Source organism: Choloepus didactylus, chromosome 8 (assembly GCF_015220235.1).
Source record: "Choloepus didactylus isolate mChoDid1 chromosome 8, mChoDid1.pri, whole genome shotgun sequence".
Lineage (NCBI taxonomy): Eukaryota > Metazoa > Chordata > Mammalia > Pilosa > Megalonychidae > Choloepus > Choloepus didactylus.
The window spans coordinates 112,011,684-112,039,149 of record NC_051314.1 but is presented as its reverse complement, the minus strand read 5'-3'; the positions used below and the strand labels follow the sequence as shown (position 1 = coordinate 112,039,149).

The window sequence follows — 27,466 nt, the reverse complement described above, 5'->3', positions numbered from 1 at the left end:
GGACAGAAGAAGTTCCTTAAACAGAAAAATTGACTAATAAGGTGGAATGTAGTTCAGTGAGAGAGAAGACCCAGGCTCCATTCTGGTCAAGACACCAAAGAATCGCTGTTAAAAGTTTTTCTTATTATAGGTTTTGGAATGGGACCCAAGATAGGGGATGAGACCAATAGCTAGAAAGGGATAGAATTCTCTAGAACAGGGATCAGAAAACTATATCTGTAAAGAGTCAGATAGTACACATTTTAAGCAGGCCATACACAACCTGACATAACCACTCATGCATTGTTGTGCAAAAGCAGCCCAAGACAACATGTAAACAAATGAGTGCGGCTGTGCTCCAATAAAATTTTATTTACAAAAACAGGCCAGGGGCCACATTTGGCCCTCAGTCCATAGTTTGCCAACTCCTGCTCTAGAGGAACAGAAAACAGGGATAGATAAGCTATAATCACCAAACTGTGCCACCCCCCACTGCCCTGCCCTGACACCAGTTTTTCCTAATCCTCTAGCAATCAGTAAAATATTTTGAACATTTAATGACTTTTCAGCTATGCTAAAAGAAATTTAAGGATTGATAGTTTATCCATTTATAAAGTCAGACTATTACTAGACACAGAGCAGGCCCAAGGACAGTCATTTTATCTGCAACTAGTCTGTGAGCTTCTTGAGGACAGGAATCATAACTTAGTTGATAGTGCAGATGCCCAGCCCCTGGTACATTGCTTGGCATATAAAAGTTGCCCAGTAAATGTGTCTTAATTGAAGGGGTTGAGATCCTCCTTGGCACTAGTGTGTTGTAACCAGTCTCCTGCTTTCAGCTATTCTCCATAGTCCCAGGTCTGATACAAATGGTCCTAAAGTATACAGAAGACACAAATAAAACAGATCAGTTCAAGCCTGTATTACTTAACATATTGAAATAAAGCTGACTCTTACCAGCCTTTATGCCACAAGTGCATTTGTAGTGTAGTTTCAAAATGTAGTTCTGTTTTGAGGAATTCAAACATCAGCTCTGAGAATGACCTGGTCAGGATGTCAGAGATAAGCTGAGTTTCTTCCTGGTACAGACAATGTTATCTAGAGGGCCTTGACCTCACATTTTATTGCTTGCATCTAACCTTATTTCTTGTGGAGTAATTTGAGCCCATTGCCTCTTTATTTTGACTTCAGTTTACGTTTTGTTTCATGAACATAGTTGAAAACTATCACAAGTCACTTTATCTTTCCTCAGAGATTCTGATCTTAGATAATAACATTCCTTTGTTACATAAAATACTGAATATTCTGTCATAACAAGTGTAATTCAGAAGAGATATTTTGGGACCTCAGCAGTGCATGTTTGGGAGAAAAAAAGTGTAGAGAAGAGAAAAGGTTAATGACGAGAAAGCCTCACTCTCTTTTGAATGTAGGCCCTGGAGAAGATGACCGGATGGAATGGCATAAAAGAAATTATAATTGATGCCTTGTCATCTGGCTTAGTCATAAGTCCCGCTTTTGAGTGATCATCCCAGTCACCCCGCCCTGGGGAAAAGTCCTACTCCTCCCCTCTGGGTCACAATAAAGGCAAGAGCCTGGGACTCATACCTTCTTCTCCCCTGAACCTGACAGCCACTGACCCTGGAGGGGGCCTAGGTTAGGTAAGTCCTGGCACTTCCGCTGCCCTCACTCTCCCCTCTTCCCCTCCAGGCCCTTTGATCTAACAAAGCTGTCCCACCATGTACTCTCTCAACTGTCTGCTATCTGTGTTTATGCCTCATTACCTGAAGCACTTCCACAGAACACCCAGAATCTGTGCAGGGAGCAGGGTGACTTGATGCAGCCAGGTGGGATTGCCTCCGCTGCTCTTAGCCTACTAATGTACTGTCCCAAGTGGCTAGCACCATTTGGGAAGCCTCCACCGCTTGCCAGTGTTCCCTGGCACTGCTTTGCACTGCTGCCCCTTTGTCTGTCAGAGTTGCCAGTCAGGGGTTACTGAGCTTACCCACATCAAAATGCAGATCCATTCAAGGACAGGGGCTTGCAGAGACGCACGGGCAGGCTCCACAGAGACCACTTAACTCGGCCACCTGCCTTGGTAGGGCAAGAAGGGAACCATGGGTCCCTATTGTTCCCCCCAAAAGAAGCACAGGACTGGGTGACACCAGTGCAAATCTGGTATAAACTAATAGGCTTCTCTCCTACAAAGATGTGGAGGCCCACATAAAATACAGGAGGGGCTGGTCCCAGGTCTTTAAGTCTCAGGCCATCCTGGGGGTCACAGACCTGCCCTTAGTTGTGTCTGTCGAATCACCCAGAGCTGGAAGATGGCATGATTCCAAGATAGGGCCTCCGATGCTCCGTCCTGTCTGAGCTGTGTCTGCCAGACCTTGTCCAAGGGTATTTATACACCCCTGGGTTTAGGGACATGTCCTCTGCCAGAGCACACAGAGAAGTGAACACTTCTGACCGGGATAACGTGGCAGCTCACTGACCAAAGGTGCACAAGGGTCAGTGACCCTTATGTCTTTGCTGCTGTTGTTTTCATTCCCTGACCCCATGGGTCATAGAGGGTCACGTCCTAGCTGTGGACTCTAACTCCCCTGAGGTTGATTGGGACACCCCAAAGACAAAGACAGAATATGAGACAGGGTGAGAGGACCCCTACCAAATTTTCCTGGCAACAACCTGCAAGTTCAAATTAACCCAGTTGGGGAGAATACTGAAATGGAAACCAGAAATTTTACCAGACTAGAAATTCAAACCATTCTTAATTTTTTTCAGCAGGAAGGAGAAACAGTATCTGGCTAGTTGTTAAGGGTATTCAACATGGGTCCAAATTATTAGTAACCCCCCAGGACATGAGACAATTAGCAGGCATTGCCAAGGACTCCAAATTATATAATAGACTCTGAGCAGCACCCTTGTTTTAAAAAAGAGGCAATTGGCTAGTATCACTACAGACTCTGAGCCCCTCGCTAGATTAGAAATAAATAAATATAGAGACATACTCATCCATAGTGGGTATCACCACCAAGGCAGATATCCACTGGCAAACAATTAATGAGGCCCATTTACAAATAAAAAAGATTGGGGTGATGCAATGTGCATGACATTTTGAGTATCCAGACAGCAGAGACCCATAGTTTGTCTCCAGCCCTAGGGAGGCCCCTTTTGACACTGAGTCATGGAAAATTTTCTTACAAGGAGCCCCTTCCCCCCTAAACTTACTACCAACCGCCTTCCTTAACCTTATTGGCAAGGCTCATACTATCAGGAAATTATGGATGGGGTGGAGCTATTGGCAGGATGTGAGGGAGATTCAGATCAGAGTCACAGATCCTGCTTACAGGCCCAGGTGGCCCTGTGGCCATGCTCCGGGGGGTCACAAGGTCTCATCCCTAGAGGGCCCCCACCTCCTCCTCCTGTATATCAAAGGCACAGTCCCCTGCCCCACCTGGCAGTTGTGACCATTGGAATAATTCTTATTAAACAGCTACCCCTAGTGGTGGCACCTTTTGCTTTCTACCCCACTATAAGAATTTATGCTTCAGCCCGTCACCTGGAATAAGAAAAAGTCTTTGGCTCCCTTGGTAGACCTTGCTAAATGGGATCCCCGTGGAACTTTCCCTGCCAATCAAGGTGATAAATACCACAGTATCATCTAATACAAGGTACTGTTTCCCACCACCAAACATAAGCCCACTTCAGACACTACTAGGATTATTCATGTTCTGGAGACAATGCATCCCACATCTCTCACTCTCATTACAGCCCATATAGAAAATCACACATACATTTGCTGCTCTCTACTTGAGAGAGCCCCAACAATGTGCCTTAGAATTGATATGATAGGCCATTTCCCAAGCCATGCCCCTTGTCCCACTGGGAACAGATTTCAGATTAAAGGCCTTGGCTACCTCCAAATAAGCATGGCAAATCCTGGCTGCTTATTGGGCTGCTCTAAAAACGGAGGTGCTTACTGGGACAAACTGGTCAGCCTGTACATATGCAGATCCCCATAAGGCCACGGGTGAGATACAATTCCCAGCAAGAGCTCAGCATGGCACTGAAGCCTCACTGGTACAATGGAAATAGTACCTATGGGAGAGAGCTAAACTGACAAACAGGGCCTTCCCAGATTATAGGAGCACGTGGCTTCTCCCACGCTCAGCCCCTTGCCCATGGATCTTGAGATGCTGGTGATAGTGCCCCCATGGCACCCTCCTCTAGCCAAGTGGAGAGCCTCTTGGGACCAACTATCTGAAATGAAAAGAGCGTCATTTTATCTCACTGATGGTGACACTATCTTTGTACACAATGCAACTCACTGGAAGGCCATGGCATTTCAGCTAGCCTCATACACCCCGCTTACCCAGTATGGAGGTTTGGGGTCTGCACAGTCAACTCTCTGGGATGTTCTGAGCTGCCAGTTGCCCAATCTCAGAATCTTCACTGATTCTTGGACGGTAGCCAAGGGGTTGGTAGGAGGGGTCAGGCCAATGAAAACAAGATAATTTTCTCATAAAAAGGGAGGGCTCCTGTTGGGGAGCTCCACATTTATAAACAACTCACAGCCTCACTCATTTCCATACAAGCTTGACTCATGACCCCAGAATCACTGTTCAGTTACACTGCCAAAAACTACCTAAAATTCATTCTTACACAGCATACCAGCAGGTCGCTTGGAGACTGCACACTCAGCCTCCCCAAGCTTCCCCCGATCAACTGGTGGTCTGGGCCCACAGTACCTCAGGCCTCAGAGGCTCCTCTGCCCTAGTGGAGTGGGCACATAAACAGGGATTGCCTCTAGGCCCATCACTGGCACAGTTACCGAAGTCTGTGGCCTGTGCTCAAAACCAAACATTGGTATTCCATAGATGGGGTCATATTCCATGGAGTAGGGATAAACCTTTATCCCATTGCCATATTAATTACATAGGGCCACTTTCCATCACTGCTGGAGCCACAAAGAAGTAGAGATTGTAGCTCCCAAACAAGTAGTGGGATGGTCTGGGTCATTTTAGAGATGAAGAAAAACTACATCTGGTAGATGCCAGTCACATGAAAAATGACCTCCTTTTACCTTATCATGAGTGCCCATTCTCAAAACAAGGCACAACACCTGACTGGCAAACATAGCAAAGAGCAAGCCCTGAGAGAAAGCATTATGTAATCTCTCAGCAAGGGAAAAACACCACCAAGTCCAGTTGTCAAGATACCAGTAGCAGCACTTGAAGCCAGTCCTCACTCCCTGGTGCAATGTCAATGTTCACCCTGGCTCTAGGTTTTAATTTGTGGGCTGCATGGGTCATAGGCTTACTCACCTACCCACAAGGCCTCACCATGCAGGCCCAGGAGTGCTCAAACAATACTCAGCAAATCCTAAAATTGTACCCAGGAATAGCACAGAGATTGTTGGCTGCCACTCCTCAACCACCTGCACCCAGCATGCTTAAGGACCCAAACTATTCAACTTATGTATCAAACGGGTCCACTGGCCCCAATGCATAAATAATTCTTGACCCAGGACATGCCCTACATAAGATTCTCATACAGCACCAATGAACTCATAAGTATAATTAAATCAAACCTTAGTGGCTAATTATCTTCTAACCCAGCTACCAGACATAATATTCTAACACAAGAGCTTAGATTGCAAAGAAGGCCTACAAAGAATTAACACCCAATTGGCATATAAGTGTGGACAAAACATATTTTTCATGTAGAGGCAAGTGCAGGGAGTCACACTGGAACATGCAGACAAAGCCTTTGCTAGGTGTGTCCTGAACAACCCCCTAAAAGCCATGGAGCGCTGTGATGACAACCATCTTACAGAAACCTACAGAGATATCATGACTAGAGCTGCTCAACAGTAATTAAAAGCCCATGACAAACATCATCATCCTCTAGGAAATCCTACCTGGGAGGGATACCCATCCCTGTGTTGGCCCCTGACAATCACCACCTCACGCTTGGAGAACACCTCACTCCAGATGACACGACCCCAGCCCATGACCTCATCATTGGAGATGACCTCACCCCAGGTGACATGACCACAGCCCATGACCTTGTCACTAGAGAGGACTTCACCCCCAGTTAACTCCATCACAGGAGTTAAAGTACAATTCCTACAAGCTTGTACTACTGTTTAAAGCACTGGGTCTTAATTTTGGATTTGTACCCCACAGAGATCGCCAATTGCCTGCCCAGAAAGCCTGCATGGTACTTTAAAGCCTACAAAACTGTAACCATATCCCTACAACAATTATTCTCCAGGCCAATCAACAGTTGTCAGGTCACTATAGATCAGCAAGTGCAGTGTATACCCCAGACCCTGGGTCTCAAGCAACAACAGCGTAGCTCCCTAGCTCAAATGGTCTTTGACGACAGATTAGCACTGAATTACCTTCTGGCTAAGGCGGGGAGGTGTTTGTGCTATGTCAGGCATGGCCTGTTGCATGTACATCCAGGGCAAGTCCAATACAATTTACAAAAGATGCAACACTTGTTAAAATGTATAATTCCTCCAAAATCCTCACTACCTTCAAGCCCACCTTGGACCTTTTATCATGGTTAACCCCCCTATCTGAGGAGACTGGCTCCACCAGGCCTTCCCGTTACTAGTCATAGGACTAGTTTAATTATGGTTATGGTGCCCTTATTTAGGCTGATCATTCAATCCATAAAAAGCAACTTAAATATGCCCTTAAATATCTCAACTTATCAGGCTATAACCATCTTAAAAAATGATGCAGAGGCACAACAGGGTTTATCGTAATGGCATAAAAGAAATTACATTTGGTGCCTTGTCATCTGGCCCAGCTTAGTTGTAAGTTCCACTTTTTAGTGACACCACTCAAGTTAGCCCTGACCTTGGCATAACCGCAACTAGCAAGGCCTATACCTCCCTATGGTTTGGATGATAAGAGCTACCCCGGCTTCTCCAGACAGCCCTTTCTTCTTCTGCCCTTTTGTGCCACATAATTTACTATCAGGGCAGATACTTCCATATGGCTTGGATGATAAGAGCTGTCTTCAGCTTTTCCAAATGGCCCTCAATGCTTCTGCGTTTTGTGGATATAGTTTAAAGCTGCCAATCCTCAGCATCGGAGAGAAAGTCCTGCTCCTCCCCTCAGGGTCACAATAAAAACAAGAGCCCAGGACCCATACCTTCTTCTTCTCCAACACTTCCTCCACTGATGCTGGAAGGCGCCTAGGTTAAATCAGCCCCGGGCCCCTCCACCACTCTTGTTCTCCATTCTCCCCTCTCCCTCCAGGCCCTTTGATCTAATAAAGCTGTGGTCTCATGCATTTCGACTGACTAGACATCTGTGTTTGTATCTCATTACCCAAAAGACTTCCACACAACACCTGAAACACCAGAAACCGTGATCACAATAATTAAAAGTAATAGCCAACACAATGTGCCGGCATTTTAAAAATTGAGATACAATTCACATTCCATAAAATTACCACTTTAAAGTGAATACTTAGGTGATTTATAGTTTATGCACCCCAGCATATCTAATTTCAGAATATTTTCATCACCCCCAAAAGAAGCCTTGTGCCCCTTAGCAGTAACTCCACTTTCTACCACCACCACCACCACCCCACCCACCCCCAGTTTCTGGCAACCACTAATCTACTTTCTGTCTCTATGGATTTGCCTATTCTGAACGCTTCACGTAAGGGGGACTGTGTATGTGACTTTCTGTTGTTGGCATTGTTTTAAATGCTTCAAGTTTCATCATTTAATCGTTATAACAACCTTATAAGGGAGGTAGTAATATTCTCTTTATCCCCGAGAGGAGAAAATTGAAACATGGTTTTAATACCTTGACCAAGTCACATAGTTCCTAGGTGCAGGAGCTGGGATTAAAGCCAGGGTAGTCTGTCCTCAGAGTCTGTGCTCTGGACTGCAGCTCTGGTTTCCCCCAAATCCAAGCAGATTTATCTCAAGGAGGCATAACAATCATAGATATCTATTGTACTGAGCCAGAGTGCCTCAAAATACACGAGGCAAACATTGACAACACTGAAGGGAGAAGTGGACACTGCTACAATAATAGTTGGCAAGTTCAATACATCACTCTCATCCATGGATAATACATCTGGACAGAAAATCAATAAGGAAACAGATTTTGAATAATATGATAAATGAACTAGACTTAACAGACATTTACAGAACATTGCACCCAACCACACTAGAGATACATTTTTCTCAAGTGCTCATGGATCGTTTTCCAGGATAGACCACATGTTGGGTGGCAAAGCAGGTCTCTGTAACTTTACAAGGATCGAAACTGTACAAAGCACTTTCTCAGATCATAATGGAATGAAGTTGGAAATCAATAACAGCTGAAAGGCTGGAAAATTCACAAGTATATGGAAGCTAAACAACATACTCTTAAACAGCCAGTGAGTCAAGGAAGAAATTATAAGAGAAATCAGTAAATATCTAAAGGCAGATGAAAATGAGAACACAACATAAAAAATTACAGGATGCAGCAAAGGCAGTGCTGAGAGGGTAATTTATTTCCCTAAAAGCCTGTAACAAAAAAGAAGAGAGAAAAAAATCAAGGGATTAACTGCTCACCTGGAGGAACTAGAGAAAGAATAGCAAAATAACCCCAAAACAAACAGAAGGAAAGAAATAACAAAGCTGAGACCATAAATAAATAAAATTGAAAACATGAAAACAATAGAGAGAATCAATAAAACCAGAAATTTGTTCTTTGAGAAAATTCAACATAATCAATGGACCCTTAGCTAGGCTGACAAATAAAAAAAGAGAGAGGATGCAAATAAATAAAATCAGAAATGGGAAAAGGGACATAACTACTGACCCTGCAGAAATAAAGGAGATAATGTGAGGTTACTCTGAAGAACTATATGCTAACGAACTAGACAACTTAGATGAAATGGACAACTTCCTAGAAAAGCATGAACAACCAACATTGACTCAAGGAGAAATAGATGACCTCAACAAACCAATCATGAGTAAAGAGATTGAATCAGTCGTCAAAAACCTCCCAAAACAGAAAAGTCCAGGACCAGATGGCATTACATGTGAATTCTACCAAGCATTCAAGAAAGAATTAGTACCAATTCTGCTCAAACTCTTCAAAAAAAATTGAAGAAGTGGGAAAGCTACTTAACTCATTCTATGAAGCCAATATCACCCTAATACCGAAGCCAGGCAAAGATAATGCAAGGAAGGAAAATTAGAGACCAATCTCCTTAATGACTACAGATGCAAAAATCCTCAACAAAATACTTGCATATTGAATCCAGCAGCACATTAAAAGAATTATACATGATAACCAAGTGGGTTTTATTCCAGGTATGCAAGAGTGGTTCAACATATGAAAATCAATTAATATAATAAGCCACATCAATAAACTAAAGAGGAAAACAACATGATCATCTCAGTTGATGCCAACTAGATTTATCAGATTTTATTTCTAAGTGATCAAGGATGAGTACAATGACAACCAGAGTCTGAGAAAATTAATATCCACGTTTGGGCAAAGGATATCATTGTGATCGTGTGGGCATGAGCTATGCAGAGCAGGATCTGAACCTGAGGATAATAAATGAAGAAAATGGGTTGCATTGGACTATGGCTGATGGTCTAGACAGCTAGGATGGTTTCCAGAGAGGGGCACAGTTAAAAAGAAGTAATTGGAGTATGTTTAAGATATCCAGTGTACTAGTCCTCTAAGATGGAACATCAAGACAAGATTAAATGTGCAAGGATTTTATTAGGAGAAGCGCTTATGAGAGATGAGGAGGAGGAAGCTGGGGAACACTGTAAGAACTACCAGACCACAGTGCAAGTCTGACCCCAAGAGAAGGAAGGAAGGTGGAATAGAAGAGTCCTAGACTGCTGTGCAGTCTAAGGAAGTTTCACGAAGGCCATCAAGGGACTCCTGAACAAACTTCGTCATTAGAGGAGTCCTGTGTCTCTCCTGATAGAGCCTGCTTTAGTGTCCCTACTGCACTCAGTCAGGGGCTGGGAGCAACCTAAACTAAGTGTAGCCTTGGCACATGCAAGAATATGAATTTCAGAACTCAGCAGCTGAGACTGTGGGTCAGTTATGATCTTTGTAGTTAGAGGCTGTGAGGTGCATTCTCATGGCCATCACACAGGACCAAGAAATGTCACAGTAATTTACTATAATAAGTGAAGGAGTTCAGAGTAGTCAGTAACAGTAGAAACGCAAGCTTATTGGATGTGTAAGGGGCTTGGACCCACCTCTTAAGCCTTGAATCCTGACTATGATACAGCAACACTTATCACAAACCCTACCCACAGGAGACTTTGTATGTACAATATTCAGGGGCCCTTCATCGAATGGTTCAGTGTCAACAGCCTCTGGAAAAGGTAGGAAAGTATGGAGGCTAGTGGAGCAAGAGAAATGATGAGAGATGAAGGCAGTTACCACCTGTATTCATTTCCTATTGCTACTCTAACAAACTTGGTGGCTTAAAACAATGCAAATTTATTCTCTCACATTTCTGGAGGCCACAATTCTGAAATCAGTTTCATTGGATACAAGTTAAGGCATCAGCAGGTCTTGTTCTTTCTGGAGGCTTTAAGGGTAAAATCCATTTCCTTGTCTTTTCTTTTTACCCCTTTTTATTTGTGTTAACTTATACATAACATGAAATTTGCCATTTTAATGATTTTTAGATGTACTAAGTCAGTGGTATCAATTACTATTACAATGTTGTGTTATCACCACCCTCTGCCATTATTAAAACTTTTTCATCACCCAAAACAGAAACTCTTGACCCTTTCAGCACTAACTCCCTATTCCCCCTCCTCCCAGTCCCTGGTAACTGCTAATATTCATTCCATCTCTATTTGCTTATTCTAGATAGTTCATATGAACGGAATTGTACAATATTTGTCCTTTTACATCTGGCTTATTTCACTTAGCGTGATTTCAAGTTTCATCCATGTTATAATATGTATTAGAACTTCATTCCTTTTTATGGTTGTATAGTATTCCATTGAATGATACACCACATTTGGTTTATCTGTTCATTTGTCAATGGCCACTTGTATTCACCATCAGCTATTGTGAATAATGCTTCTATATTGATATGTAGTTAAATGTTTGAGTCCCTGCTTTCAGTTCTTTGGGGTATATATGAGTGGAATTGCTGGGTTACATGGTAAATCTACATTTAACTTTTTGAGGAACAGTCAAACTATTTTCCATAGCAACTGCACCATTTTACATTCTCATCAGCATGAGGGTTCCAATTTCTCCACATTCTCACCAACAACTGGACTTTCGTTTTTTTTTTTTAAAAAAAAAGTCATTCTAGTGGATATGAGCGGTATCTCATTGTGGTTTGGTTTGCGTTTCCCTAAAGGCTGAGGATGTTGAGTATCTTTTCATATGCTTATTGGCCTTTATCTTCTTTGGTGACATGTATTTCAAATCTTTTGCCCTTTTTTTAAATTGGGTTGTTGTTTTGTTGTTGAGTTAAGGGAGTTTATCATATACTCTGGGTATTAAACCATCATCAGATAAATGATTCCCAATATATTCTCCCATTTTGTTTGCTGTCTTCTTACTTTCTTGTCCTTTGATGCATGAAATTTCTTAATTTTGATGAAGCCTAATTTATCGATTTTTTTCTTTTGTTGTTCTTGAATTTCCTTGCCTTTTCCAGCTCCCAGTGACCACCTTAATTCCTGGATTCATGACCCTTTCCTCCATTTTCAAGGTGTATAATTCTAATCCCTGCTTCCATCATCATTTCACCTTCTCCCCAACTACAATCAAATCTCCTTCTGTCTTCCTCCTATAAGAACACTTGTAATTACACTTGGGGTCCATCCAGATAATCCAGGAAGTTCTCTCTATCTTGATATTCCTAACTTAATCACATTTGCAAAGCCCCATTTGCCATATATGGTAACATTCCCAGGTCCCAGATATTAGGATGAGGATGTGGACATCTTTGGGAGCCATTATCCTTTCTGCTTACCATACTATCAGTTTCTCCCCTGCCCTTCAACTTTCTTTTTTAAATTACATACTTGATTCAAGGATCTCTGTTGAGATATCAAATCCAGAGAACAGACACCATTCAAACATCTAGTTAATCATTGAATATTGATTATATTCAAATCTTGAATGGGTATCCACTAGGTATCCAGAATTGTGCTGGCCTCTGAAGCAAAGAGCATATATACATCCCTGCCTTCAGGGAGCTCATGGGCCAGATCATCCCCTTTAATAAATATTTTAAATCCCCCTCAATACTGCCCTCCACCACCACCCTATTTTATGGATTTGCCTTTCCTAATCCACTTCTGCCTTTCTGACCTTAAGCCAAATAGGACCATCTGTCTTGTCTTGAACTGAATTTATTCTACCATGCACCTTCTTTAAGGTGATTAAATTATTTAGCATTAAAATCCCACCCAGAAGATGTTTTACTCTTTAGGTCTAAAGTTTGCTTCACCTAACTAACCTGAAATTGCATGGAAAAAATGTTGTAAGATCCTTGGCATGGGTTAAATTGTTAAGACCTCTAATCTTCTCTGAACAGGGATTAGTGGCTGCATAAATAATTTCCTCAAGAGCTAATTCCTGCATTGAAGGCAAATGTGATTGAAAGGGGCTGTTTAAAGGCATGTATCCTACAGATTAGCACTACGGATGTAAATAGGTGCTTGCAAGATCTACTTCTAAGGTATAACAGTGGTACAAAGAGTTAACAACTGAGTGGTATATGGGGAAAACTACCTATTGCATACTATGGACTATAATTAATAGGAATACCTTACTAGTACCACCCTAATACAAGGTTAGGGGCTGATAAGAGCTTTGGGGTATTTTTGGGTTATGGTAATTGTTTAAAATTGAGAGTGATGATGATTTTACAACTTAGTGAAGATAATGTAAGACATTGATTGTTTATCTCGGTCAGAATATATGCTATGTGAAATTAGGAACTCCCTACTTAAGACAAACCCTTGATCTTGAGGCTTGCTCTTGTGCAACTTATGGCTGTAAAGGGGAGGCTAAGCCTACCTATAATTTTGCCTAAGAGTTACCTCCAGAGAACCTCTTTTGCTATCAGATGTGGCCTTTCTCTTTCTGAGCCCAACCTGGCAAATAAATTCATTACCCACCCCCCTACATGGGGCATAACTCCCAGGGGAGTGAATCTCCCTGGCAATGTGGGACACGACTCCCAGGAATGAACCTGGCCCTGGAATCCAAGGATTGACCAAAGGGGTTTCAGTGGCTGAGATTTCAAATAGAATCGAGCGTCTATCCTGGAGGTTACTCTTATGTAAGCTTCAGCTAGATATTCCAAATGGCCACAGTATGCCAAGCCCAATTCAACTGTAGTCCCCCAAATCCTAAAGAACACCGAGGTCCCTATCAGAAACTATATAGAAGTTTCACTCACTAAGTTTATTTTTTACAGTGTTCCTATGCCAGATAAGTCCTAAAACCCAGAGGCAACAGCCTCTTCAGGAACATCAACCACAGGCATCCCCTTTACCCATAATGTTGACACCCCTTTTCAATATGAACAAATTAGGGTGCTCACTACCCAGATCTCCCTGAAGATTGAGAAAGTAATCAAACCAGAGAGGGGGTAGCAACAGACAAGATAGGATTTAACAAAAGATTACGAATACGGAATCTTTATATAAATATTTTTTTCTTAGTTGCTAGGGTATTAAAATAGCTAGGAGGAAATAAATTAAGTGGTACAACTGTAACCCACAACACTTGTTGAAATTTGCTCTTGTTAAATTGTACTTTGAAAATTATCACCCTTATGTATATAAATGTTCTATTTCACAATAAGGAAATAACTGAAATTTGCTCTCTACTTGTTAAATTGTACTTTGAAAGTTATCACATTTTTGTATATATGTTATATTTCACAACAGAAAATGTAAGGAGAAAAAAAAGAGCTAATTCCTGTAATTCCTGGAGAATGAAATCCCCCTTTGCTGTAAGAATGCTAAATGACTACACAGAAATGTGAAGTCTGTCTCTAAAGATAGGTGTCTGCTTCCATCTACTGGCTGGAGAATTTCACAATCATTGGTACTCTACAGGTAATTTCTACTTGGCTCTTTGTTTTTCAGTTATAGGCATAATGTCAGCTCCTTCCCACTTGGGCCTTCTGCGTCACTCCATAACCTCTCAGTTCTCCCTAGTCTTAGCCTTTAGAGTAATTGATTAGACTAGCCAGTGGGTTGTGTTATGAAAATCATTAGGCAACCACACATATCCAGGGTATCCAAAGGTGACGTATGAAGCCTAGAAGAGTCCAGGGGACACAGAACACACCGAAAGAAGCCTGTGGAAAATGGACAAGATGATCCAAGAAAGTATGGCTATGACTGGAATTTCAGCAGACACTTGATTAGCAGTAACTGAAAACAGGAGCATCCTGTTGCTCCAAAGACAATTTTGGTTATTGTGCCTGGTCTTTGCTATATCATGTGGGAAAACAAAACTTGAAAATTCTCTGGGAAGGTAGGACTTCCCAGAAAAAAAAAAAATTATTCTGGAATCTGTAGTGTTATGAGCATTATCAGAAAACTGGAGGCTAATAAACATTTCTATTGGGGAAAATAAAATGTTGGATTGATGCTACTCAAGATAATAAACATTTTTGCCACTTGAATATGAAAATGTATTATTCTGGGTTTAAGCCAATGGGAACTATATCATAAGAAATATATTATGGGATTCTTATTATAAGGTTTGTGGAATTAGCATGAATTTGGTTTATAATCAAATAAATGTAAAGTCAAACTACAGTGAGATTCCATTTTGCAACCAACTTCCAATATTTTAAAGAGATATGAGTGATGGGGATGGATTAAGAGATGTAATCTTTATGGAAGAACTACTGTTGATACACTTTTTCTGAAAAGTAATTTTAAAAGTGAGCTTTAAAAAAAGCTTACATTCTTTGAATAAGTAATTTTAGTTCTAAGATGTTATATTATAGAAATAATCATAGATGCACTCAAATATGTATTTACAAAGATGTTCATTACAGCATTGTTTGCAATTTGAAGAAGCCTATTACACTAGCTGCCACATAGAGAGTGGTTATGATGTTACTGACACTGTGCTTGGTGCCTTCATCTGAGAGCTGTGTGGAAATGAGAAGGGGAGATGAAAGAAAGAGACAATATAAGAAAAGAAAAGTATTAAAGCATTTTTTATCCCCTCTGTTTCTTAACTTGTTTTTTTCAGGCATTGAAAAGAGGTAAACTAGAGATAAAAGCCTTAGTTGCTGTTTAAGTGAGATTTTGTGACGCTCTGGGAAAGGACCATTCTTCCTCTGCTTCTCCTCAGCCATGGGGAAGATTGACACGCTGTCCAATGTGGGAGCACACTAGCCACATGTGGCTATTTAAATCTAAATTTTAAAAATTAAATATAACTAAAATTCAGTTCATTCGTCACACTAGCCACATTCGAAGTGCTCAGTGGCCACCATCTCTCAACGGTCACATGTAGCTAGTTGCTCCTATATTGGACAGTGCTGCTATAGAACATTTCCGTCATCACAGAAAGGCTTAGTGGACAGCGCTTCCCTGAAGGCTCAGCACAACCTAGAGTAGAATTTCTATGCCTTGTTGAGCATTTACTCCTCCATTCCACTTCGATCACCCATCCTGTAGCCATTTTCTGAGATTTGTTATCACCTGGGACTTCTCCAAAATAGTATGTTTATATTTCATTCTTTTCCTTCATCTCATTCTCTTCCTTCCAAACTCCAGTCTACTGACCCTCCCATTTTCTCCCTCTCCGCTGGTATATTCATATGAAATAAAAATGTAATGAAGTAGAATGATTCTACAGGGTTTGTTTTTTTTTTTTTTAATATATCCTTTATCATCTTTTAGAAGTTCTCATCAATTCACAGTTTCTAAGTATTTTTATCATGAGTGGATGAAGAATTTTATCAACTGCCTTTTCTGCTTCTATTGAAATGATTAAGTTTAAGATTTCTTCCCCTTCATTCTGCTGATGCAACAAATTACTTTGCCTTATTTTTTTTATATTAAGCCATCTATTCATGAGAAAAACTCTCAGAAAACAAGAAATAGGAGGAAACTTCCTCAATCTACATCTACAAAAATCCTACCGCTAACATCATACTTAGTCAAGAAAGTCTAAATATTTTCTCCCCTAAGATTGGGAACAAGACAAAGATGCCTGCCCTCACCACTTTTATTTTATGATGTTTTAGTCTAGAGATGACAATGGAGGCCCAAACAGTACAATAAGGCGGAGAAAAACAGACATCCAGATTGAAACAGAAGTACAATTCTTTGTTTTCACACATCATTATAGTCTACATTGAAAATCCTAAGAAATATATTTTTTAAATCTAATACTAATAAGTGAGTTTAGTAAGGTTGCATGATGCAAGCTAAGTAGTTGAAAATCAATTGTATTTCTATATATGAGTAATAAAGTCAAAAACAGAAATTAAAATAATAGTATAATTTATAATCTAGTAAATATTAAATACCTAAAAATAAATTTGACCAAAGAAGTACAAGACCTGCACATTGAAATTTACAAAACTTTACTGGGAAAAATGAAAGAATACTTAAATAATGGACAGCAATAACATGTTCATGGATTGGACAACTTAATATTGTTAAAATGGCAATTCTATCAACATTGGTCAGTAGAGTCAATGAAATCCTTATCAAAATCCCAGATGATATTTTTGCAGAAATTGACAAACTGATTCAAAAATTTATATGGAAATGCCAAGGGTCTAGAATAGCTACATCTTTGGGGAAAAAAAAAAAAAAAGACACACCATATGATTTCAAGACATCATAAAGCTACAGTAATCAAGATAGTAGGGTTTTGGCCTAAAGACAGACATATCAACAGAACAGAATACAGTCTGGAAATATACCCACACATTCCCATTTTACTGATTATTAAACAAAGTTTCCAAGTCAATTTAGTAGGAAAAGAATACCCTTTTCAATAGATGATGTTGAATAAATTGGATAGCTACCTTTTGCCTCACACCTTATATCAGTATTAATTCAATTTGGAGCATAGACCTAAACATCAAAACCGAAATTATAAAATTTCAAGAACAAAATGAAAAAACCTTAATCACCTTAACTTTGGCAAAGGTTTCTCATATAGAATACAAAAAGCACAAACTGAAAAAGGACAAATTAATAAATTAGACTTCATCAAAACTTTAAATTTTTTTCTTGAAAATATTGGCAAACATATATCCACAATTTGTTTTCAGATATATATAGAACTCTTGCAACTCAATAAGAAGACAACTTGCAATTCAATAGTAAGAAGACAAACATCCCAGCGAAAATTAGGGAAAATATTTATGCAGATGTTTCACCAAAAAAGAAATATGGATAACAATTATGCACATGAAAAGATGCTCAACATCACTAGTCATTAGTTAAATGCAAATTAAAACCATAATGAACTACCTACCACCACACATTTACTTGAAGATCTAAAATAAAAAAGACTTCTCATAAAGTGTTGGTGAATTTGTGGAGGAAGTAAAACTCTCATACTCTGCTCCTGAGAACATCAAATGATACAACCATGTTACAACCCAGTTTGGCAATTTCTTAAAACTTAAACATGCACCTCCTATATGACCCAGGGATTCTAGTAATAGATATTTGAGAGAAATGAAAGCATATTTCCATACCAACTTAAAAACAAATGTTCATAATACTTTTATTTGTAAGAGCCCTAAACTGGAAACAACCCAAAAATACACCAACAGGTGAAAAAACAAATTGTGGTATATTCATATAATTGAATATTACTCAGCATAGAAAGTGATGAAGTATTGATATACACAACATGGTTGAATCTCAAAATAATGACGTTGAGTGAAAGAAGTCAGAGAAAAAAGGGTATATACTGTCTGATACATTAATACAAAATTCTAGAAAATGTAAACTAATGTACAGTAATCTACAGTAGTGGATTGGCCTGGGGTGGGGATGGGAGAGGGGGCAGAAGAAACTTACAAACTTTAACAAACTTTATGTTTGTTATCTTGGTATGATCAGTGAATGCACATGTCAAGACTCACTAAATTGTACACTAAATACATATAATTTATTGTGTACCAACCATTTCTTCAATAAGATTATTAATTTTTTCTAAAAACCATCTGCATTTCACAATTGCCAAAAGATAGAAGCAACCCAAGTGCTCATCACTGATGAATGGATAAACAAATTGCTTACAGTTACACACAATGGACTATTATTCAACTGTAAAAAGGAATGACAATGTGACAACATTGATGAACATTGAAGATCTCTTAAGTGAAATAAGCCAAACACAAAAGGACAAATATTATATGATCTCACTGACATGAAACAATTAGAATAAGCAAACTCATAGAGTCAAAATCTAGAGTATAGGTTACTAGGGGATGGGGAGTAGATAGGGAGTTAAGGCTTAAAATGTGCAGAGTTCTTATTTGGAACAATGGAAATATTTTGGTAATGGATGATGGTTATGGTAGCAGTTTTTTAAATGAAGAAAAATTTTTTAAAATCTATCTGTGCTTGCCTATTGTGGTGGTTTGAAGCTGTATGTACCCCAGAAATGCATATTCTTAAATTTCATCCATTCCTGTAGGTGTGGACCCACTGTAATTAGGACCTTTTGATGAGGCCACTTTAGTTAAGGTGTGACCCACCTCATTCAGGATGAGTCTTAATCCTCTTACCAGCGTCCTTTATGAGATGAAGGTGGGGGAGGGGGTTGGCATGCACACCATGTAAACAAGAAGCTGAAAGCAACAAAACTTAGAAGAGAAAGGAGAGACCGTTAGATGCCGCCATGTGCCTTGCCGTGTGTCATAGGACCCAAGGTTCGCTGGCAGCCTGTCTTTGGTAAGAAAGCGTCACCTTGATTTGGACATTTTTCTCAGCCTCAAAATTGTAAGCTAATACATTCCCATTGTTAAGCCAACTCATTTCATGGTGTCTGCTTTCAGCAGCCTAGAAAACAAAAACAAATATCCTTTGAAAAGCCTTCTTACTTCTCTGAGTGGATACATATCCCAGATTGTAAACCACTGGGCTAGAGCATTAAAACATAAGATTTCATCAGTGAAACAGGTCACCAATTGAAGGTGAAAACAGAGTTGTGAAGAGAGAGAGGAGGGCAGTAAACAGGTACGCAGAAAGCAAGAGGGCAAGGACTAGGAAAATGCAGTATGATTCCAAGGCAAAAAGAAAGGCCCAGTTGAGTTTCATGATCGTGAATTTAAAGTCAGCATGGTAGAGAGTTTTATTCTAGTCACTTCTGGCCCTATGGGTATAAGGGGCAAAATAGGCTGAGAGTTATATTGAATCTAGGTTTGTTGTTTGCCAACGAGTACGATGATGCAAAAGTTAGAAATTACTTGAAGATATTATGGAAAAGGGTGACTAAAATATCCATGATATTTATCCCAGATATGGAGAGAAATGAGGACATGAGGCAGATAAGAACAGTAAAATCTTTGGTAGACTATCAATGGATTATAAATCCTGGTCAGTGGAAGCATCATTGGATTCAGGGTACTACAGTGTGTGCACTGGAAAGACAAGACAGTGGTGATCAGTTCCGTTATGGAGAGGTTGTAGTTGTTGGGGTGAAAAGGTCAAGGATATGTACACAGGAGTGAGTGGAAGCCAGGATCAGTAGAGGAAAGAAAGTAAAAATTAAGAAGGCAGAGAATTAGAAGACTCCCCTTCATGATCATTGTAACTGCTAATAATTAGAATAGATAGGATAATAGTAGTATTTGAGAGATCAGCTTTGAGCCAAGAGCTAAAACTCACAGAATGAACAAGAGAAGGGATCAGTGGTAGAGTCTTTTGAGATAAGATTCAAAACTATAGTTTTTGAAGAAGGAGGGAGGGAAAATGGAAAGGAAGTAGCATGGTGAGGCAAATTGAAAACAAGTCTGTCTCCAGGCCTACTTGTGAGAATGATAGGGGTGATAAAGCAGTCCCCACGTACCAGGGCTGCAGGAGAGGCAGTGTCTTCAGGGAAGGGTCAGTTTCCAGGTAGAGCAAGAGATGAAGCAGAACAATTCAGAGAAGAGGCTGAAGGTAAAGGGGATTTTACTCATAATTTACCATGAGTTCCAGAAAGCTCATGAAAAGGATTTCAGTTCAGGATTGGGGGATGGGTAGGAGATGGGGTCAGAAACAGGGATGGGGATTAGAAAGAAGATGAGCGTTATCAGGGAGTCCCAAGCTTCTTATGGTAGTGATTAACAAAACAGAGATAATTGCCCTTATGAGGTTAGTCTTGACTATGTCAGTGCTTTGGGCATTGGTGGGGAGAGAGGGGTGGGGTTCTTGCCAGGAGTAGAAAGCTTTCTGGAGCTACCTCTTGCCCACTGCCAATGGAGATGTGGGCTATAGCAGGTTTACTCTGAGACGGAAGGTTTCTCCTCGAACCGTGCCTGTGGCACCCACCCGAGAACTGTAGGGAGTAAAAACTGTTGGGAAAAAAACCTGCCAGACACATGTCTTAAGAGATTTCATTTCTACTCATTTGATATGAATCAACTGCTTTAAATACCTATAATACATAAATGCCACACAATGAATCTTATCTTGTATTAAATCGATAATGTGCCAGGTACTGTGTAAGGCACTTTATATGCATTATCTAAATCCTTACCCCAAGTATTATTCAATATACTCTCTTCCTATAAAAGAGTAAATTGGGGACTTCACCACCAGTAGATCAGTCCTATAAGAAATGCTACAGAGAGTTGAGCAGGCTGAAAGGAAGGGACACTAAACAATTGACTGAAACTACATGAAGAAATAAAGGGTACCACTAAAGATCACATGGTAAATATAAATACTAATACTACTGTATTTTTGATTTGTAACTCCACTATTTACTTCCTACAGGATCTGAAATACATAAACTGTAATGATAAATCAGTGGTTTTGGACTCAATGTAAAATATGTAATTTTTGACAAGAACTACATAAAAGTGGGGGAATGAGGGAGTATAGGAACATAGTTTATGTGTCATATTGAAGTTAAATTGGTATCGAAGAAAAACAAGATTGTTATAGATTTAAGATGATAAATTTAAGCCCCACAGTAAACACAAAGAAAGTATCAGAGAATATGACTATAGAGATGAAAAGTAAAATAGGGGTTCCAAGAAGTGGGGCAAGGGGCAATGGAGAGTTAAGAAATGAGTGTAGGGTTTCTGTTTGGGGTGAAGGGAAAACGTCTAGAAAGGGATTGTGGGAAGGTGATAGCATTGCAACATTCTAAATGTGATTAATCCCACTGATGGAATGCTAGGGAGGGGGTGGAATGGGAAGATTTAGGCTGTATATATGTTTCCACAATTTAGGAAAAAAAAAAAAAAAAAAGACAGTCTAAATAGATGACAACTGAATGCCAAGGATGATCCTGGATGGGATCTGAGGATGGAGGAGAGGAGGCTCAGAGGGACACAGATGGGACATAAGGAAAAAAAAAAAAGGAAATACAGAATGTAAGATTTGTATCAAAGTTGAATTTCTTGAACTTCTTAGCTGCATTTAATGGGATTGCATAAAAGAATGGGATTGCATAAAATAATGTTCATGTTTTTTCAAGGATGTGTGCAGCTTGCTTTCTTATGTTCAGAAGACAGAGCAATAGATGATGGATGATAGGGAGGGAGGGAGGGAGGAAGGAAGGGAAGGAAAGAAACTAAGAAGTGGTGGTGTGACAGGATGTTAAAGGTGGCAGATCGGGGTATGGGGGGGAGGGGGAGGGGTATGTTGCAGTTCTATGGACGGGGTTTGTACTGTTTTTGCAACTATTCCTGTAAGTTTGAATTTATTTCAAAATAAAATTTCTCATAAAAAAAAGAGTATATTGAAGCTTAGAAAGGTTGAAGGACCTACTTAAGGTCATGCTGCCATCAAGTAGCAGAAATAAGTTGGAATCAAATTTTATCAGACGCCAAAGACGAAAATGAATAGCAATAATTCATTCAATCTCTGAAATGAATACCAATAGTTTATAGTTAGCAAATATATGTAATTCTGTTGATCATGGCTGCTAGCCTAATACTGACCTTTCAAGCACTGTTGCAACATGCTTGTCCTCTGACCACCCCTCTTTTACCAGACGTACAAGAAAAGTGGTCTAATTACTTAAACAGTCACACAGGAAAAAGGGCACAGAAAATGCTCTTTGGCCTCTGGAAACATGCCAGAATTTCACCACTGACAGCTTTAGTTTAGGGATTAGAAATGTTCTCAGTTAACTTGCACTGTTTTACTTTCGTCTCAAAACTGGTTGACATGCCATGGACAGAACGAAGTTGGAGGCAACGAATTACAACATGAGATCGAAACTGTAATCCCACTATAAATGAAAGGGAAGTCCACAAACTACTGGAAATGTCCTGAATCTCTGCTTCAGTTGTTCTCAAATCTGAAAGTATATCAAAATTATCTGAAGTGCTTATTAAAAATGCATATTCTTTGGTGACACCCAGACCTACTGAATCAGAATATCCTAGTTAGGGGCATGGAATTGCTATTTTAACAAAGACCTCCAGTAGATTCTCTAATAGGGAAGAGGAGTATTTGGGAACCATGCCCTAGTTTTCCTAGCCTCAGGTCAACATTTTTCAGATCCTTCCATCTCCTAATCCTTAGCCCCTTCCACACTCTGGTTCTTCTCATGATGCCAACACTTCCTATTTATAGGAATAGAACTCATCTAACAAATAACCAAGATCAGAAATTAAGTACATACTGTTGCAACTGTAGCGACACTTATCCTGCAGAGGTGACATTGAGTAACAACGTATTTATACATGCATCCTCACATTGCTATAGACGTTCGTTCAGGTGAGAGAATGGGTCTGTTTCATATTGACATTAGTTCCCCCAGATCAGAGCCCAATACATGGGGTATAGTGGGATGTCAAAATTGTTTGAATTAGTAAATGACTAAGTGAACTAATCAAATTTTGTCCCCACTCAAGAAAACTTTCAATTGGGTCAAGCTTTCTCATTCTCTAAAGACCAAGTTGATAAAAGAAAACTATGTGACCCCTTTTATCTCATAAGTGGATGTAAGGAATCTGTCGTGTAAAGAGGTCTTGACTTTCATCAAAATTTTTTGATTTTGTCATTTAGAATACCCATCTTGTATTTAACTGGCATGTTCCTATTCTGTGTGGAATTCATTCCACATCATCCACATCATATTAGAACTGTTCCCAAGTATCAAGCAAAGGGAGTACAATTACCTTTTGCATGGGAACATAACCTGTAGACACATTTAAAAAATTGCCTTGATTGCTTTTCTATTTGGAAGGGTTTTAAATATCTGGGATAACCTGTTGTACGGAATTTCTAAAGAAGAAATCTTATGCCACCAACTTGATGAGTAAACACATGTAAATTACCCCAGAAATAAAACTTATTTTTTGAACTTTAATATAAAAATAATTTATAAATTCTGAGGAACTATCAATATAACCTTTAAAATATACTAAACTTCTAAAATTAGCTAGGTAATTTTCTTCTGTTTGCGTAGGACAATGACCCAAAAAGATGGTTAATCATCATTGAACTGATAAAAAAAAAAAAGCCATCTATCTATTTAAAGAGGGACCTTAACAACAGATAAAGGGACTGACTAGTTGCTGTTGCTGTAGAGTCTAAGTCCAGGTAAGAATCTTTGAGATTCTCTAATTTCAAACTTCCTTCTATATAAGAAATTTCCATAAATTTCAAGAAATATATTTTAATGGTCATGATTAATATTACAAACCTTATGCTTTGTGTCTGCTACACAAATATATTTCAGGCCCTTAAAATTTATTAAATATCCCTTCTGGAGATAGATGATTCCCTGGTTTATATACTCTTAAAAGTAAGTTACAGAAAATCATACATTATAATTTAAAAGTAAAGTTTGAAACCCTATTCTTATCACTCTCTAGATGAACTGAACTTCAAATATCTGAAAAAAAAAAAAAATTGACCTCCCGTTTCTGTCCCAAAACGTGCTACAAGGCTCACTGCATGGGCTTTCTACTTTTTTATTCCACCTGAACTGAGTAACGGGGGGAGAGGTAATTAGTTGGCAAACATAAAGAAATGGAATGTGTCTCCAAATCATATAACCTCCTCCCCTTTCGACTCAAGTTTGACTCAAGGTGGGCTAGAAGAAAGGGGTTTTCTAGATAACTTTCTGATTAAATGAGGAAAAAAAAAAAAATCTGCTCAGCACTGTTCCTAGCAAAAACTAAGGACTCAATAGCTATTGGTTCCTTGCTCCAATTTGGGAAGGTGACTGCCCTTACAAGACAATTGTTGATATGGTCAAAGCAAGGTGGGAGGTGGGGGCAGGGGTCCCATAAACAAGGTCTAAGAAGTTAGTAATGGCTGTTTCTTTCCCTCCTCAGTTCCATAGGTTCATGCTAGAAACAGGGTCACTTGGCCTGCACTCCTTTTCTAGTGTCCCTGAAATAGTAAAAGGTTGATGCAGCCTCTTTGTGTCTTGGAATCTGGAAGTGCAGAAGAATAAAGGCAGGTAAGAATCCTCCACCCACATCCCACCCCTATCTACCTAGGCGGAGCCGGGCTCTTCTGTCCAGGGAAGAGTTGCAATGCTACATCTGAATGTGTATGGTCCCGTCATGCAAACATATGGTATCCCCCAAATTAATATGTATGCCAGTTGTGTGGAGCCCTGAAAAAATATGTCCAGAGAAAAATGTGTTAAATGTCTCTTTATCAAGCTTAAAATACTACAGTGAAATGGAAAATGTGATGTTTAGCAGCAAACCTAAATTCAAATACCAACTTTATAATTACTTGTTATAATTTAACCTTTTTCGAGAAATGGAGAACAAAGTGCCTATATTTTCAGTATTTTTTTCCTGGTATTTTACCCCAAGATCTGGGAGAGAGGTATGAAACTGTAGTCTTTCTGGGGAGACAGGGGGGATAATTCATATCATAGCAGTCTGGAAGAAGGAAAAAAGAAAAACTCCAACTGGGGCTATGGAAGGGAAGAAGAATTTCTTTGGCCCCCAGAAGTTAGGTAGCTGTTCTTCCTTAACTGATATAGTGACTGTTACTGGACTCTTTTGCCCTAAGTACGGTAGCAGACTTTGTTCAGAGTACAAAGACTATTACGACATAGTCCTTCTCCCATAGGACTCACAGATAATACAGGGAAACTTAATGGCCATTTGAGGTATATTTTTCGATGGAGCAGCAGTGTGGGAAATGATATTTCAACTGGGGTGTTATCATTTCCCAGCTGCTAAATACCCATACAGTGGGCTGGTTTAACAATGGGAATTTATTGGCTCATAATTTCAGAGGCTAAAAGGCTCAATTCCTCCTGGGATTGTAACTTCTGGCTGCTTGGGATCTTTGGAGTTCTTTCACTTTCCCATCACATGGCCATGTACATGGGAGCATCTTCTTTCTCTCCTGGCTTCCACTGACTTCCAGCTTCTGTCTGCTCCCCGCAGCTCCTTCTTCCATGTCCAATTTCCTTTGCTTATAAGGACTTCGGCCACATCAGATGAAGCCCGACTCTCATTCAGTTGGGCACACCGTAACTAAACACATCTTCAAAGGTGCTATTTACAAACGGGTCACACCCACAGGACCAGGGGCTGGGACCTGAACTAGCCTTTTGTGGGGGAGAGGGGGGCATGATTCAGTCCCCAAGACAGGAGTAACTGGGAAAATATTTAAAAGGTGTGAGTTTGGGCTGAATTACAACCAAGAGATGAGGAAGAACACTACAGGTTGAGAAAAAAACATATAGGGAAGGAAGAGTTTCTACTGAGGAGAACGATTTCACATGGCTGAAGGTGGTTATGAGTGTACTGGGAAATGAGACTGAAAACAAGAGCTGGGTTTAGTTTGTGAAGTTCCTCAAATAGGAAGTGTGAATATTATTTTGTATGGTACAAGGGATCATGTGAAAGATGCTGAGGATGGCTGTGATATGCATATGACAGGGAGAAGACTGGGAGACAGCACAGCTAGGAGTTGATCACTTACATTAAACAAGGGACAGGAGTGGTAAGATAACAGTCTTCAAGAAACTGGTGCCCATGGAAAAAGTCATATGAAATTTATCAATGGGTTGCTTAGGATTTGGGGACCACTAAACTACTGAACTCCTTACCCCATTCTAACTGAAAATACCCAGAAGTGCTGGTATATTTGGAACATATGTTTTAAGGGAAATAGCTGGGGTTTTCTTAGATACACATAGGTGTAGAGTTGCTGCATCCATCCATATCTTGATATATTCTCACATATATATAAGTGGAAATATCCTCAGATAGTTATCATTTCCACATTTAAATATTTAAACCCACTGAACATTCAATATATTCACTATCTTTATATATTTACTAATATAGGCAATCAATAAATCCTTATTACATAAGTTAATGAATAAAATAACCTACTAAATATATTATATAATAGTGTCCTATTAATCATGTATCATGCTTCTGTGTAGCTATATATAAACAAATATTTTACATACATAAAAATACATTATGTACATATGTATGGAAAAGAATACAATTTCTAACTTCAGTGAAGAACCCACTATTCTATTTAAAAGACTGAATCTAATGAACAAGTTGAATCACTTTACTAGACTTCAGAGTAGAGGTTTAACAACTCTCCAAGTTATAATTCTCCTTACACTTTAAAATCCAAACTGCTCTTCTAGGAATTTGTCCTACAGACACACTCACATGTAAAAAAAATGATACATCACATATTAAGAATTTTTCTAATATGAGTAATTTAGTGACAACCTAAAAAGTTTATCTACATGGTACTTGCTAAATGTAATGTGGACAGTGGCATATCCTGCAACCATAAGAAAAGTGACGAAGCTCTTTATTAATATAGTTAAACATATAAAACTGGGTGGAAATTTAGAGAACCATCCCATTTATACCTCAAGAAAAAGAAAATAGTTTGTATTTTATTAAAAATTAATATATCTTTGGAGAAGATTAATTAAAAGCTGATAGTATCAGTTCCCTGAAAGAGAAATGAGCTACGTGGGAGACAGTTTAGAGGGAAATTCTTTACCATAGGTCTTTTTGATCTTTTGCATTTTCAACTGTATACATGTATTTTCTCTTCAAAAATAAATGAACAAAATTAAAATAAAGTAGGATCATGATGGTGGTTAAGGTCAGGCATGGCTGGCATCTCTCTGAGAGATACCTGGATTACACCATTCTGTTTTTAAGAAATCCAAATTCTACCTGCTTCCTGTGGTGGCTCTCCTATGAAAACTTCTTAGGTCATTCCAATTAAAATTCATTACATTATTTTTGTACCCCTTTTGAGTATCTACTGTGTGCATGGTAGTTTGCACTGTGTTTGGTA

At 39.4% G+C, this 27,466-nt stretch overlaps 1 protein-coding gene and 2 long non-coding RNA genes across 4 annotated transcripts in view; 2 read left to right on the top strand and 1 right to left on the bottom strand.

Moving 5' to 3' along the window:
• LOC119541377 overlaps window positions 1-2,346 on the bottom strand; it is a 56,134-nt gene extending 53,788 nt beyond the window's left edge. The window contains exon 1 of the long non-coding RNA XR_005218239.1: window positions 2,263-2,346. This is a non-coding gene — a long non-coding RNA (uncharacterized LOC119541377). The remainder of the gene's footprint in view (window positions 1-2,262) is intronic.
• Window positions 1,602-23,695, top strand: LOC119541378. The gene is made up of 2 exons (XR_005218240.1): window positions 1,602-1,637; window positions 23,610-23,695. It is a non-coding gene; the product is annotated as an uncharacterized LOC119541378 (long non-coding RNA).
• A 10-nt stretch (window positions 23,696-23,705) lies between these two features.
• The window catches only part of SLCO1B3 (solute carrier organic anion transporter family member 1B3), a 62,492-nt gene continuing 58,731 nt past the window's right edge, over window positions 23,706-27,466 (top strand). For both annotated transcript variants that reach the window (XM_037845245.1, XM_037845246.1), the window contains exons 1-2: window positions 23,706-23,743; window positions 24,484-24,611. The gene's annotated coding sequence lies outside the window, so the exon portion shown is untranslated. The remainder of the gene's footprint in view (window positions 23,744-24,483; window positions 24,612-27,466) is intronic.